The 15,020-nt window shown below is 42.0% G+C and overlaps 1 protein-coding gene and 1 long non-coding RNA gene across 2 annotated transcripts in view; one reads left to right on the top strand and one right to left on the bottom strand.

Moving 5' to 3' along the window:
• The window catches only part of LOC144763712 (uncharacterized), a 3,323,440-nt gene that overhangs the window by 1,374,487 nt on the left and 1,933,933 nt on the right, over positions 1-15,020 (bottom strand). The window lies entirely within an intron of this gene.
• LOC144761872 (uncharacterized) overlaps positions 1-15,020 on the top strand; it is a 145,631-nt gene that overhangs the window by 69,417 nt on the left and 61,194 nt on the right. The window contains exon 2 of the long non-coding RNA XR_013595924.1: positions 5,046-5,161. This is a non-coding gene — a long non-coding RNA (uncharacterized LOC144761872). The remainder of the gene's footprint in view (positions 1-5,045; positions 5,162-15,020) is intronic.

Here is a 15,020-nt window from a genome sequence, read left to right as displayed (position 1 = left end):
GTAGTAAAGGGTTTTAAGAATTCAGGCAAAGGTAGCCTTAAAGGGTTTTGAGGTTCAGGGAAGGGTAGTGTTAAGTTGTACTAAGCACCTTTCCCTAATTGGTAGTCAGGATTTTTTAGGGGCATGGGAAGGGTAGCATTAAGAGTGAAAAGGTGTTTTCAGGGTTTACGGATGGGTAGCTAAAATGAATGGTACAGGTTGTTCAGAGACGGGTAGCATTAAATGTTGCTAAGAATTTTTAGGGTTCTTGGAACAGTAACATTAAAGAGCAGTAAGGATGATTTAGAGCTTTGAAATGAATAGCATTAAGGGGCAGTAAGGGTTGTAGGGTTCAGGGAACAGTATAATTAAGTGGTAGTTAGGGGCTTATAGGGTTTAAGGAAGGGTAGTGTTAAGTGCTAGTAAGGGTTTTTAGGGTTCATTGATGGGTACAGGGTTTTTAGGGTTTGGGGAAGGTAGTGCTGAAGGATATTTTATGAAGTACAGTGTTCAAGGATGTGTAGCATTAGGTATAGTAAGAAGTTTGTGGGGTTCAAGGAAGAGTAGTGTTTAGGGGTGTGTAGGCTTCAGGGAAGGGGAGTGTTAACACGTAGTAAGGGGTTTATATGGTTAAGGCATGGGTAGCGTTTAAGGGTGGTAAGGTTTTCCAGTTAAGGGAAGGCTAACGTCAATGGGTAATATGGAGCTTTAAAGGTTCAACACCAGGTAGCTGTAATGGGTAGTGAGGCTTTTAAGGGATATGGGATTGGTATAATTAAGGGATAGCACTGTTTTTTGGGGCTCAGAGAAGGGTAGTGTCAACTAGTAGTAAGGGATTTTAGGATTCACAGTAGGGTAGAGTTTTTAGAGTTCACAAAAGCTGCAAGGAGAAGTAAGAGGTTTTTAGTGTTCAGGGTAGCCTTTAAGGGTAGCAAATAGTTTGTGGGGTTCAGGGAAGGGCAGAATTGAGAGGCAGTAAGGGCTTTTTAGGATTCAGGAAAGGATAGTTTAAAATGACAATAAATGATTTCATATATAAAAATATTAACTGAATTGAAGCAATGTAAATATATTAGCCATATAATTTTTTTTAATTAAATAGTTAACATTAATAATGTATTTAAGTTTTGGGAGTTGAGGAGTTTTAAACATTTCCAGCCCATAAATCTTCACATTAGGAATTAGAAAGAAAAAACTCCATTCTGTAAACTAATGCTACGTTATGGCATTTCTGAATTGGTCATGGAAATGGAAGGAGCAGTTGACTGGGACTGCAATCCAACCACACATTCCTAGTGGCATCACTCCTCCCGTGTGTACTTCTATCACGGAAGTAGTAACATAATTATCTAGGAGACATATAGCATTACAGTGGCATTTGTGTGATCTAACGGCCAAGCTCTGTTATAACACAGTAGCTAGACGTGATAAGGAGTTCTGGCTCCCACAACTTGATAAACAAATAACTACAGATGTTGAAGGGTAAGCACTTTTTCTGTGGAAGCACACAACTTCTGCCCAATCAGTACAGGTAATCCTGTTGACCATCATGTAGATGGAGCCAAAGTCCTTCTATGTAATACTCCTGAAAGCTTTTTAGGTTGATCAAATAAGTTATAGCAACAGCAATGCTGTCAAACCAGACTTAAAGATGAGTCCCTTGCCTTCAGTCAAATGGTTCAGCCTGGAAGATCCCTCGTCACAAACATTACACTTCCACATGTATATTCTCAGGGTGGATTACTACGCCTGGAGGGAGACCAGAGCAGCTTTGCAAGCTATGTCAAGACCAAAAGGAACACACTCAGACAAAATCAAACTTTTGAAAAATCAATAGCAAAAACCACACAAAGGCAAGTTTCACAAGACCAACAGCAAACATCTACTATGTTCTTTTCCTTTTTGTTAACAATTACAGCTGATTTAAGTACATTTAAACTTTGAATGTAATGGCTTTATGACATCCAAAATTATACTGCTTTTACAGATAATAGTTTTAAAACTTTCTGATTCCCCCATTTCCAGGTAATGAATGAATTTCCAGGAGCACTGTTGTGCGGATTTCTGATAGACACATTTTCAGAAAACATGGTGCACTTACAAAAAATGGTTCAGTAACCTTGGATGTGTGCAAACAGCAATTGTGGGGTTTTCTGCACACTTATAAATTGTCTGAATATCATAGTTCTATCAAAATTTGAATTGTTAATGTAAGGATGAAGAAAGCATAAACACTTCCAGGGTAATTACTGTATATGCATTAAAATTAATCAAGACCCACTTTAAAATTCTTATTTGTTTCATATTCATTCCCATACTGCATATATCTTGCTTCATTATATACAGTAAAATGTCAACCCTGCCACGGTGGGAAAATCAATAATTAAATAGCTTTACAGTAATTACCACCAATAATACAAATTCCGCTGACTTAATAACACAAATTAAATCTACCGCATTAACATTCACACAAACAGATAAACAGAAGCTTTACTGGTGCCAAGAAAATGCACATGGAAAATATTTAAATACCACTATGAAGGTCATGATGGAAGGAGGTAACCAAGTCATGGCATTGACTGTGCTACTGGGCACGGAGTATGCGTGGTAAGAAATATAGTTTAGGATAAAATTAGGTTAAATGTTTTCTTGCAGGAAATAAAATTTAAAGTAGAGTAAATAAACGCTCAACTCAAATGGAAGAATCTAAAGGTCATTACGCAGGAATACTATAGATATTTTTAATAAACGTTAAGCGCAAATATATATTCATGCCATGGAAGTAAAAATAAATGTGCTCCAATAACAGGTTATGTAGAGCAAGTGTACTAAAAAATAAATAGTCACACATTTATTACTGCAAGCACCACAGCGGAGCAAATTTGGCATGAGGAGAACAACATTTCTAATTTGCTCACTGATTGCATGTAACAATTATTTACACAGGGAAACAATTCTCCTAATAATCACAAAGTCTCTTCAATATGATTTTTAGCAAAGCACACAAATTTAACCCATTTCATCCTGATTTTGATTAAATAAATTTTGTTAAAAGAAGTAGACATGAAAAAACGTTGTGGCATAAACCATATATGCAGATGTTCATTTATGCTATTTATTACCATTGTTGATGGAGGGGAAGGGCATCTTGACTCACTCAGATCCTTGCCTTTTGTTAGTCCTGGCTCCTCCTCAAACTCAATAATGGTAATATATTACACTTTGATATATAGGTTATTATCGATGTCATTGATCATGTCTTGAGTGATGTAATATGTGATATTATATGGACTGCATGGCGATGGACCAAGATATAGTTACTTCAGTTAACAATAAGTGGTGAATTTCAGCATTTTATTTTAGTTTACAGTGTTTCATTTAAACTGGGATTTTTTTCTGTGATTTTCTATGTTTTTTTAATGCAAAGTAAGATATTATTACCATTCCGGACTATAATGTCACATGAATCTTTGTTTTTGTTCAGTGGATTTCTAGGGTCATTTAAATGTAAATCTGTAAGTATGCTGTGCCTGCAGCCAGAGCTTTGCGCCCAGCGCTCCGCTCCTCATGACCTCCGGCCATTTGTATAGTGGGGTTGGGTGCAGGGCCTGGCCTCCACCCAGGGCCTGCACTCTTATTCCCCCCGCACGCGGCCACTCTGCTGGACATGGCATTTTGCTGTGCGCAGCATGGGGTTGGGCTGCAACCAACCCATGGCAGGTGGCCATGTAGTGTAGTTCCTATATTCCCAACATTGGAATAATATATCCTATAGATGTGACGTAGGACTTAGGTCTACTAGGTCTCTGTAGAAATATATTAGACTTAATTGTGAGTTCCAGCTAACTCAGAGGTCACTAGAAACTTTCTCGAATTCACAAGAAGGGATTCGTTTCTGACAACCGCATAAACATGACAACTTTGTTTCCCCAAGATAAAACTGATCATCAGAGTCGTGGAAACAATAGATAGATATTTCACTCAGTCAATGCTTCGTTTCACCAGAAGTGCAGAGGAAATAGAAAGACAGGCGTATTCAATAAAAGGATTTATTGAACAGTCTTCTTTCTCAAGCATAAAAATGAACTGTTACAATCGTAAAGCTGGTTGTAAAATATAATGCATACAGTAGAAAAAAATAATACTGTAAGAGCATTGTATGGTTCCTAAACCATAGATAAATACATACATAAATAACAGAGGCTAAAAATACTCAACTGGTGCTTCTAAAATACGCCTACCCGATGTACCTAACCTAAGCTTAGTACGAGGGAGGAAGTAAGGGAGGTGTAGCATAAATGTAGTATTCGTTTGCCAAGAATCTGTCCAAGATTTCTCTTAGGGTCTAATCAGCTCCGTACCTTAATTTGGAATGAAGAAGGTCAGGCTCAGGACTCGATTTCCCAACAACCCGCAAGGGTAGCTTGGAAACACTGGGGCTGGATTTCTAAGCAGTAGAAAAGACAGCGTCTCTCTCAGTGCGTCTGCTGGAGGGTCGCTTCCTTCGGCACTTGCTGTAGCAGGGCGCGTCGGGCAAGTAGATAATCGACCTGCTCCAAACCACTGTGTGTTTGCTAAGGCAAGCGTGGGCATATTTATACCTTGAAGTTGCCGAGTTTGACGTTAAGGTGGACATAATAACGTCATTAAAGACTCTCAGTTTCTGCTTTTCCCGCGTTTCCCTCGCTCTGTGGGGTTGGCACCTTTGCCGGCGTTTCCATGCTCCTAATGTCTTGGTATTCTCTTTTCTCTCAGATCTGGCTTCTTTGCCCTGATCTGTTTGTTTCTTCTCTTCTTCTCTATCTTTCTTTTCTTGTCCTTCATTTCACAGGCCATGCGTGTTCTTCCCTTATTCCTCTGTTTTTCCTCCTCTTTCTTGTTTGCCCCTCATCCTTGCTTATTGTTGCTCATCGTATTTTTCCTTGCTCCCCTTTTCTTCTCTTTATGCTCGGTATGTTCACCTGTTCACTGTTTCTCTCTGTTTACCTGATTTTCCCTGCTTTTGTTTGTATATTGTACTCGGTTTTCATTTGTAATGTATTTGTTTGCATTGTCTTTCCTGGTAGTTGTTTCCCTGCAGTGTGTTGGACCCAGATGTTATCCCCTTCTCCTGCCTTCCGTCATGTGTAATTTTGTAACCTGGAATGTTCGTGGTCTCGGCAACCCTGTTAAACGTCAAAAGGTACTGTCCCATTTATCCAAGTTGAATTCTCAGATTGTTTTTCTTCAAGAGACTCATTGTACAGATGTTGAATCGTTGAAACTTAAGAGGGCCTGGGTGGGTCAAGTTGTATTTTCTCCTGCTGTTGTTAAAAAGGGTGGTGTTGCTATATTGTTTCGTAAAGGTTTGAATGTTCAAATTCTTTCTTCTCAAACTGATGATGTGGGTCGCTGGGTTATGTCTAAGGTTATCATACAAAACAAAACTATGGTGCTCCTGAATATATATGGCCCTGTCCGTCCTGACCCCAAATGTTGGTCTGCCATCAAAATCCTCATCTCCTCCATTGATTGCCCCAACATTGTCATAGCTGGTGACCTCAACCAATGGTTAGATCCCTTTTCAGACAGGTTATCATCCAGCAAATTCCAACCTGATAAGACGCACAAATGCTTTCAGTCAGCCATTGCCTCCCGTCCCCTTTTCGATGTTTGGAAAACATGCAATCCGGACTCCCTGGAATATACCTTCTACTCGAATGTTCACCACACCCGGTCCAGAATCGACTATATTCTAGTCAGCAAGTCCCTTCTTCCTGCGATTCAGAAGTCCGAAATTGGTTCTATTTTTCTTTCGGATCATGCCCCTGTCTATGCCACTTTTGACCTTGCCCAAACCTCCTCATGTTTTAGCCGATGGAAATGTAACACTTTCCTCCTCTCAGACTCTGTTTTTATGTCTGCAGTCAAGGATTTTATCTCTGAATACTTCTCCCTTACCTTACCTCATGACACATCGATTTCGAACAATTGGGATGCCTTTAAAGCTACCCTACGCGGCTTCACAATTTCCTATGTATCTAAAAAAGAAGAAACTCAATCGCTCTAAATACACTGCCCAACTCGCCAATATCAAGACACTGGAACACTCTTACTTTTCTTCCAAAAATCCAGACGCTCTCCTCCAACTTATCAAAGCCAAATCTGAACTCAATCAAATTGCCACAGTTGAAGCCTGTAACACCCTGTTGAAGATTAAATCTAAATTTCACGGGGGTCAGAATAAAGCTGGCAAAATGTTGGCAAATTACCTCAAAATTAAGTCTGAACGAAAATCAATTGGACCCATTCTCAATGACGCATCCAACACACTAGTTACTTCAGATGAGGATATTGCAGAAGTCTTTCATAACTACTACAAACTCCTCTATACTGATGACACTCATCCTGATGACGACGACCTCTCTCATTTTTTCAAAGATCTCCCCCATCTCTCACTACCGAGTTCCACCAATTAGAAACTGATATTACACCTCAGGAAATCCTCAAGGCAATTACTTCTCTAAAAAAATCGAAAGCCCCTAGCCCAGATGGTCTCCCTATTGAATTTTACTCCGCCTTGCATTCTATTTTTATCCCCCACCTTTTACAACTTTTCAACTCCTTTATTGTGAACGCTAAGGCTTCTGGCTCCTTTTTGGACGCCCTGATAATCATAATCCCCAAGCCTGACAAAGATCATTCTCTATGTAAAAACTTTCGCCCCATTTCCCTGATTAATTACGATTGTAAGATCTTTGCCAAAATTCTAGCTGCCCGTCTCGAATCCCTTATCCCTCTTTTAATCAGCACGGATCAAGTCGGTTTTGTGAAGGGTAGACTTGCTGCTGATAATGCCCGTGTTTTTGCCAATGTTATTTCACACAGTAAACACTTTAAGGCCCCCCTAGCCGCCCTCTCCTTGGATGCTGAGAAAGCTTTCGATCGCATTAATTGGAATTTTATGTTTAAATCATTACAATGGTTTGGTTTTGGCCCCTCTTTTATCTCTTTAGTTAAACTCCTGTACTCAGCTCCACGTGCCAGCGTTTTTGTCAATAATCAATTTTCAACATTTTTCCCCTTATCTAGAGGAACGAGACAAGGATGCCCTCTATCCCCTTTATTATTTATTCTCTGCCTTGAACCCTTCCTGATTAGAATCCGCTCAAACCCCCTAATTAATGGGTTCCAATTGTCGTCGATTGAGACAAAAATTTCGGCCTACGCTGATGACATCCTGGTTTACATGGCCAATTCTGTCTCTTCCCTCCCTCCCTTTTTGGAAGAAGTCCGCTTGTACTCCTCTGTCTCTGGCTATAAGCTTAATCTCTCCAAAACGGAGGTTTTACCCTTAAATTCAACTTGTTACCAATATATGTTTGCATCAACTGATTTTACCTGGTGTCCTTCCAAGATCAAATACTTGGGTATTTGGTTTTCCTCCTCGTTGGGTGAAACCCTTAAATTGACCTTTGCCTCCCTTACTCAAAAAATTCAATCCCTCCTTCAATCCTGGTCCCCCCTTTTCCTCTACTGGTGGGGTCGATTGGATACCATTAAAATGATGATTTCCCCTCATATTTTGTACACTGTTTCAATGCTCCCCCTGAAGATCCCTAATTTATATTTTAACCAGCTGAACTCCATTTGCTCCAAATTTTTGTGGAATAATAACAGACCCCGTATTGCTTTACATAAGCTTAGACGCCCTAAATCTGAAGGTGGAGTTCGCTTTCCTGATTTTAAATCATACCACTTTGCCTTTCTAATAAAGCAATCTTTTTCTTTGGCTTTTAATTTCAATGATACCCCTCTGCCCAAATGGATCGCCATTGAACGGTCCCTTGTTAAAAGATTTTACTTTCCAACAATCTCTTTTTATGTCAAATTGTTCATTTCTGACTAACCACCCTGTACTGAAATATTCACATACTCTGCTGCACACTGTATTCTCGAAAGATTTATCCCCCTTGCAATGTTTTCTCTCATCAAGTGTGTGGTACAACAAATATCTTAAGTATAAGGGTAAATCTTTTTATTTCAAGTATTGGAAAGAAAAGGACATTGTATTTGTATACCAATTTTTTTCTGATTCATCCATTATTTCATTTCCTGTAATGCAACCATGTTTGACCTACCTGTTCATTTTAGCAAAGAATATGACATTATCCCTTCCGCTATTATATCTCATTTGTCTACCCTTCCTACTTTTGATTCCCTCCCTTCCTCCTTCCACTCCTCTATACCCTTTGTTTTCCCAACAAATCCCCAAAGCTGCTCTAGTTTATAAGCTTTTATTAGCTAATATTGCGCTTAGACCTAAAACTGTTACTGAAACTGCCTTGGAAACTGATTGTTAGGAGAAGGACCAGCTTCCACGGGAGCGAAGATGAATCCCTCCACCTCCAGGACACAGAAGCAAGAATGCGATATATATATAACACACTCCGGTCTACTGTCTCCTAAAAGTATGAGGGAATTTACCCAAGGAGTGTCAACCACTCTCCTCATACGAGGGGCAACGAATAATAGAAGGCGTCTCAGGGGATGGTCCAGGCCCAACTGTAGGTCGGGCGAGCTTCAACGATGAGTTCAGGAACATGGGACAGCAGGGAGCCCCAGAAAGGTCTAGGATAAGTAGAACTCACGAAGGACTCACCACACCTCAGACGTAAATGAAAAGGAGGAAGGGCGTGAGGTGCACCGACCGGCTGCAAGGGGGGCAAACACAGCGGAGCAGTACAACCACACAAACAAACACAACTCAAAGTGTAAGAAGGGAGTGAGGTGCACCGACCGGCTGCAAGGGGGCAAGTACAGCGGAGCAGTACACGCTCAGGAGGTGAGACACCCGGCCCTATGGAGGAACAGGGCGGAGCGCTCACTCTCTCAGGAGTATCAAAAGAACGAAAAAAGAAAAGAATGAAATTCAGCCACCAGGAGGGAAGCAAAGGAAGGTAACGAGCTGCAGATGCCCGCAAAATGCGTGAGCTTTGGTAGGGGCGTTGCATTCAATAGCTCGCGGAGGAACGAAGAAATGCCGGGGACCGGCAGACATGCATACACACCAAAACGGGGCTGAATTCACACGGGACAAGGGGGCAGCAGCAGGGAAGGAGCGAAGGGAGCCTCTTAGAAACACCAGAGGGTCCACAAAACGCCGACCAACACACGAGCAGGAACCAGGAAGTGGAGAGGGGGCGTGGTCACGAGGAAGTAAGCCAAGCAAAGGCTTCATTCTGCCGCTCCTCCTTATTCACGTTATGGAGCGTCTACAAATGTTCTAGCCCTCACATCAAGGGGTAGGGAAAAAGTATCACATCAAGGGGTAGGGAAAAAGTATCAGATCATACAAATCACACAAGTCAAGGCTGCTAAATCCTAACACTGATCTTTCTATCTCACTATCCGTTGATGTTTGGGATCACTTATGGTGCAAATTGTTTAAGACATCGATTTCAGCTCGCCTTACTCAGTCACTTTTTTTTATATACCATAGAGCTCTTATCACCGCTGTTAGCATAACAAAATTCTCCTCCTCGTCCTCCCCCCTCTGTTGGTCCTGCTCCACTCACCCCGGCACGCTCAAACACCTACTGTTTGATTGCTCCTCTGTTCTTGCTTTTTGGAACTCAGTTTGGGATTTTTGCATGCGTATTTTTCATTTCTCTGTCCCATTCTCATTGCTACACGTTTTTTTAGGCTCCCAATCTGATATTTTAGACTTACATTCATATAGTGCTAAACTATTTGATCTTTTCATTGCAACTGCTTTTAAAGTAATTTTGTCTTGTTGGAAGGATAATACTAAACTGTCTGTTCATACATGATGGAATTTCATATGTGATGAGCATAGAATTGCAATTGCTTCTTCTTCCTCTGTCTCCTTAAAAATTAAATCCGATCTTACCTGGTTTCCTTTCTCTAACTTCTTATCTTCCCCCTCCCCTTCCTAACTTTTCCTTCTTTTCTTTCTCTCTCTTTCTTTTTCTTTTCTTTTCTCCTCCTATTTTCTTCTTCCCCTCTCTTCCTTTTCTCACATTATCCGAACCAACTCTCCTTTTCATCTCCTTCTCCTTGTCTTTTCACATTGGTTCTGAATTTTTGTATACTGTTATATTATGCTGTACTCTTTCTTAAACAAAATAAAACTTTCTTAAACTGAAAAAAAAAAGACTCTCAGTTCTTTGAAAACACCATGAGTTCTTGGACAAGTCAGAAATCGAGCAAGGGGAAGTCCCTAGCCGCTGAAGCGGAGTTTTCTAAGAAATCGTTGTAGATTTTCGGAACTAGTGGAAGTAGCCCTGCCATATTTGGACTGCATGAGCTATGTCTAAATATGGTTATGATTCTTATGCCTATATAAGGACATAGTGATTTATACCTATATAAGGGCATGCATCATGAAAATTACAATAGGGTCCTAAAATGTTCCACAACAGTCACTCCCCAGTGCACACAGCCTTTGGCCGTGCACAGCATGGGGTTGGCCGCAGAGCCTGACCTGAGGCCAAGTACTGTACACAACCCACCACAGGAGTCAACACCCATCACGCACAGCCTTCATCCCTGCGTAGCATGGGGTTGGCCACAGGCCAGGTCCAAAGGCAGGCCCTGCACCCAGCCCTCCGCAGGTGGCTATCCCGCAGCACACAGCCTTTTGCTGTGCATTGCATGTGAATGTAGCAGGGCCATCCCCCATCCAAGGCCAACCCATCAGACACCCATGCCCCCCTTTAGTTAAAAATTTATTTCCGATCCTGTGGTAACAAAAATGACCCTCCTTACTCCTGTAGGGCTCTTGCGGGCCGCACTGGTTCCTGCCAGAGTCCTGCTGGTTTGTAGCAACCCCCAAATTTTAAAAAACATTTTTACCCCAGGTACCCCTACCCTGCCCCCGTACACCTAATTTTCTTTCAATTTCAGGACGTGGGGTACTGAGTACATGCCCTGTAATGGCGGCTGTCACATTTCTTTTGATGTTGCGGCTAGCCCATCAGAGTTCGAGTTCCCGGAGGACTCAAGGGGGCATCCAAGGGAGCAAGGCAGTTGACAGGAAAAAAAACCTGCAGGTTTGAGGCAATTGATGTTGAAAAAAGCCACCTCGGCCAATCAGATTGAGAAGCTAATGGGCCTCCGTTTGATGATTCACTCAAAGCTTTCAAGGAAGGAGCGGAGGTGGATGGACTTTTTGTTTGCAAAGTTTTGTGAAGATTCATCAAATGGCACTAATTTTATTAGCAAACAAAAAACATACAGATACACATATGTATATATACACACACACACACACACCAACAGTGCTTAATTTATATTTTTTTAAAGTGCAATGGCGCAAAGATTTTCTTAGGAACCACCGCTAGTGTTACCAAATGCCCAGGATACCAAACACCAGGATTGCCTCTTCTTGATTTCACCTCATAACTCTTCCATCACCCTACACTTTCTTTTTTTTGTTTGTCTTCTTTCTGACTTTCACTCTCTTCATTGTGTCAAAGTTTGATGAAGAACAGATAGTCCCGGTCCCCTAAAATGAGTTCCCATGCCCATTACCAGAATAAGTTAAGTGCTGGTTCTCAATGTTAAACATATGCCTCATTTAAAGAGGCCACATGTCTAGGACTAACGTGGCTAGAGGACTAGCCGTAAAGTTACAAGGTTAAAAAGTAACTGAATCAGACAGAAAAAGAGTTCATTCCTCTAGAGCCAGGATAGCTTCAGTTGACTTCTCTGTTAACATTTGCTTTATTAGGGTTGATACTTGATTATTATGCAGATTCACAATGGTTGTTTCAGCAATGGCGATTACTGAGTTCATGTTTAATTGAAGGGATAACTACCACTGCATGGGAGTTTAGAGATACTCTTACTTAAGATTCCATAAACTGGTTAAAATGAGTATCCAAAGAACATGAGAGACACACTGTTGGCCTTCTGTCTTTGAAAGTAAAAAAAAGTGTGATGCTATCTTTCATGACTCTGTGGTCAGTAGACGTTATAATGTAATTCATCCAGGGGTTATAGCTACAAAATTAGGATGGGCCCCTAACAACATTCCCTGTGGCTGTCCCACATCATTACCACCACTTAACATTTAAGTGTATCCATTTGGGCAAGTAAATAAACCAGGTAGCATATTTCAATAATGCACCAAAGAAGCAGAGTCCTCTTTGTCTGGATAGAACAATGGGAAACCCAAATAAGTTCTGAGAGTGGATTAACCACCACCAGTACTTTCTCTGCTCTGTGTTAAATTTGTAGTATTCTGATACTCTGAATCTGCACTTACCCTTTGCTCGATATTAGCCACAGCGACAGGAACTAACACCCGGTGACAAAGACAAGGAACTAGATGAGATTTTCATTTCCAGCTTTCCCCTCTCAACAAATAGTGCAATAAGCAGGTGGCCAGCCCAACAACTACGGTGCAGAATCATACAGTATAGCTGATTATTTATTTTGTAGCACAGATGCTTTTATGGTGGAGGCAGAGGATTTTGTTGTGATCAAGGTATTGTCATGAAGAAGTTGAGTGTCCTTAGTGTTTGTCTGTGCACACTTGTGAATATCAGCACCAGACACTCTGCATGTTCTAGGAGTAGCAGGAGGTAAAGAAGGATCTTATGCAAGACTATTTATTGTGGATTTATTTTGAAAAGCTTTTCCGGAATTGGTAGAATGAAACTGGTCTCAGGAAATCCAATGAACTCCCGGAGTCCCCTTGGTACGAAAGCATTTTAAAACGAGTACAGAAAGACCAAGGTCAGTTCTGGTTTACGTTGGAAACTACCTATTAAGACAGTCTATATATGAGAAGGCAAGACCAGATGTCAAGAGATCAGTAGTGGACTGTTCTTTCTACATTAAACCTGACTTTTGTCTTTTTACAGTAGAACAACAGTAGTGCCTTTATCAATTAATTAAGTCTTTCTAGGATAAAAAGGAGCAAGCATACTTACTAAAACATGCATGGCTGAAAGTCATTTGGAATAACACCACATGGGTGTTGGGGAGAGGGACAGTCAGAGGTTAGTACCTGGCTGAGGTATGATGACTAGAAGTATGCACCAGCAACATGTTTTGGTATTAAGGGTCAACATTGAGTAATGTTATGGGTATTTGTAGTATTGTATGAGTATATATATATATATATATATATATATATATATATATCTATATATATATATATATATATATATATATATATATATTTCTTATGAGCAATTTTATTGGTTTTAATACACATAAACAGCAGCACCTACAGTTCTTACATTTAGGAAATGAAATACTGGCATAGATCTCAGTTGCTTTGCCTCAGTGTAAACCACTAGTCATCATGATGGAACACAGTCCAACCCTGAATGCCCTATCCCGCATATAACATCAATAGTCCGAGCCATTTCCCCCACACATGGCCATGCTTGGCTGGACAGCCTATCGCCACATAAACAGGTTTTACTTGTCCAGCACACCAGTCCACCCCTTTGTGCCATTTAGCTATACTGGGTGGAGTACGGTCTTTCCATGTAGCTGCTATATCACGCTTGGCCACTGTAGCAGTCCCTAGAAAAGTTTTAAACATCAGGGACCCATCTAGGCCGTCCATGACTCCCAGGAGTAGGGCTAGTGGGCTAAACGGTACCTCCCCGCCCAGGGAGGTGCTCAGTTGGACCAGTATGGGGTGACAGGGGTAAGGTATGCGCAGTGAAGGTAGTACAGCTGGACAAGTCAGATTCTGGCTGAGATAGTGATCGTGGGGAGGCCATCAGGACGTCTCTCCAATCCTCCTCCTCTAGAGGGCCCAGTCATGCCTCCCAGCGACGTCTAAGGGGGTCTGGGGAGGGCGGAAGTTGTTAACCAGTGAGCGATAGATCTTAGACACCCCTCCTCTCCCAAAGTCCCCCATCGGGATTTGGCCTTCTACGTGACTAAATGTAGGAATGTGGTGCCTGCATGTGCCTAGGGGGTAAGAGCTTGTCGGAACGGCAAGTATTTATAGAACTGGGTGGGATGCAAACAATATGAGTTTTGTAGGTCCTAGAAGAAGCATAGGTGGTTTCCCCGCCACACATCTCCAAGTTGTGAAATTCCAATCAGGGCCCAATTCTGAAAGCCCTTTAGTGCTCCCACCTCACCGAGCCAGGAGCCCCGCCACAAGGGTGTCTGCAGTCTAAGTTTGTTCTCCCATTCTGTGTATCGCAAAACAGAGCGCCAAGCAACTAAGACCGCAGGAAGTGTGCGAGGGATCGGGGCTCCGCAGAGCATTACTTGGATCCGGGAGAACCCAAGGCTCTCTAATTCAATAGACTGGGTCAGACCAACTGTCAGTGAACTAATTGTGTGTCACTAGGAGACGAGTAGTGTAGGAAGAGGTTGCTCAGGCCCATTCCTCTGTCATACAGCGCCTTCTGACAGTGGATGAGGGTTATACAAGGTCTTGAACTGCCCCAAAGGAATGCCGTGGCCATGCGGTCTGGTTCCCGAAACCATACGCGAGAAAGGTGAAGCGGAAGATTCTGAATTATATACAAGAACTAGGGGATTACAATCATCTTAAATAGTGCAACCCTTCCCATAGGATTGAGTGGGAGGAACTGCCACCTGCGGAGGTCAGCTTTTGTTCTCTTGACTAATGGACTAAAGTTAAGTGTCCATGTGAGTTTTGGGAGCAGCGGAACCCAAATGCCCAGGTATTTAAAGGAAAGGTGTCTTATGGGGATGGCCGTCTGCCAGTCTAAGCACTCCCTTGAAGTGTGAAGAGGCACAAGTGTTGATTTGTTTGGATTCACGCGCAGGCCTGAGGCCAATTCAAATGAGAAAAGTGGTTGGAGGCATCTGGGGCCAAGCAGGCTGGGTTTGCAAGGAAGAGCAGAACATCGTCCAGGTATAATGTGCTGCGATCTTCGTGTACGCCCTGCCAGTGCCAACCCTGGATCTGTGCATCCGCATGGATATGACAGGCTAGTTCAATTGCTAGGTTGAAAAGGAGGGGCGACAGGGGGCACCCCTGACTCGTGACTCTTCAGATTGGGAAGACATCTGAAAGAGGTCCGTTGATG

The sequence above is a fragment of the Lissotriton helveticus genome, chromosome 6, assembly GCF_964261635.1.
Source record: "Lissotriton helveticus chromosome 6, aLisHel1.1, whole genome shotgun sequence".
Lineage (NCBI taxonomy): Eukaryota > Metazoa > Chordata > Amphibia > Caudata > Salamandridae > Lissotriton > Lissotriton helveticus.
This window is presented reverse-complemented; position numbering and strand designations above follow the sequence as displayed.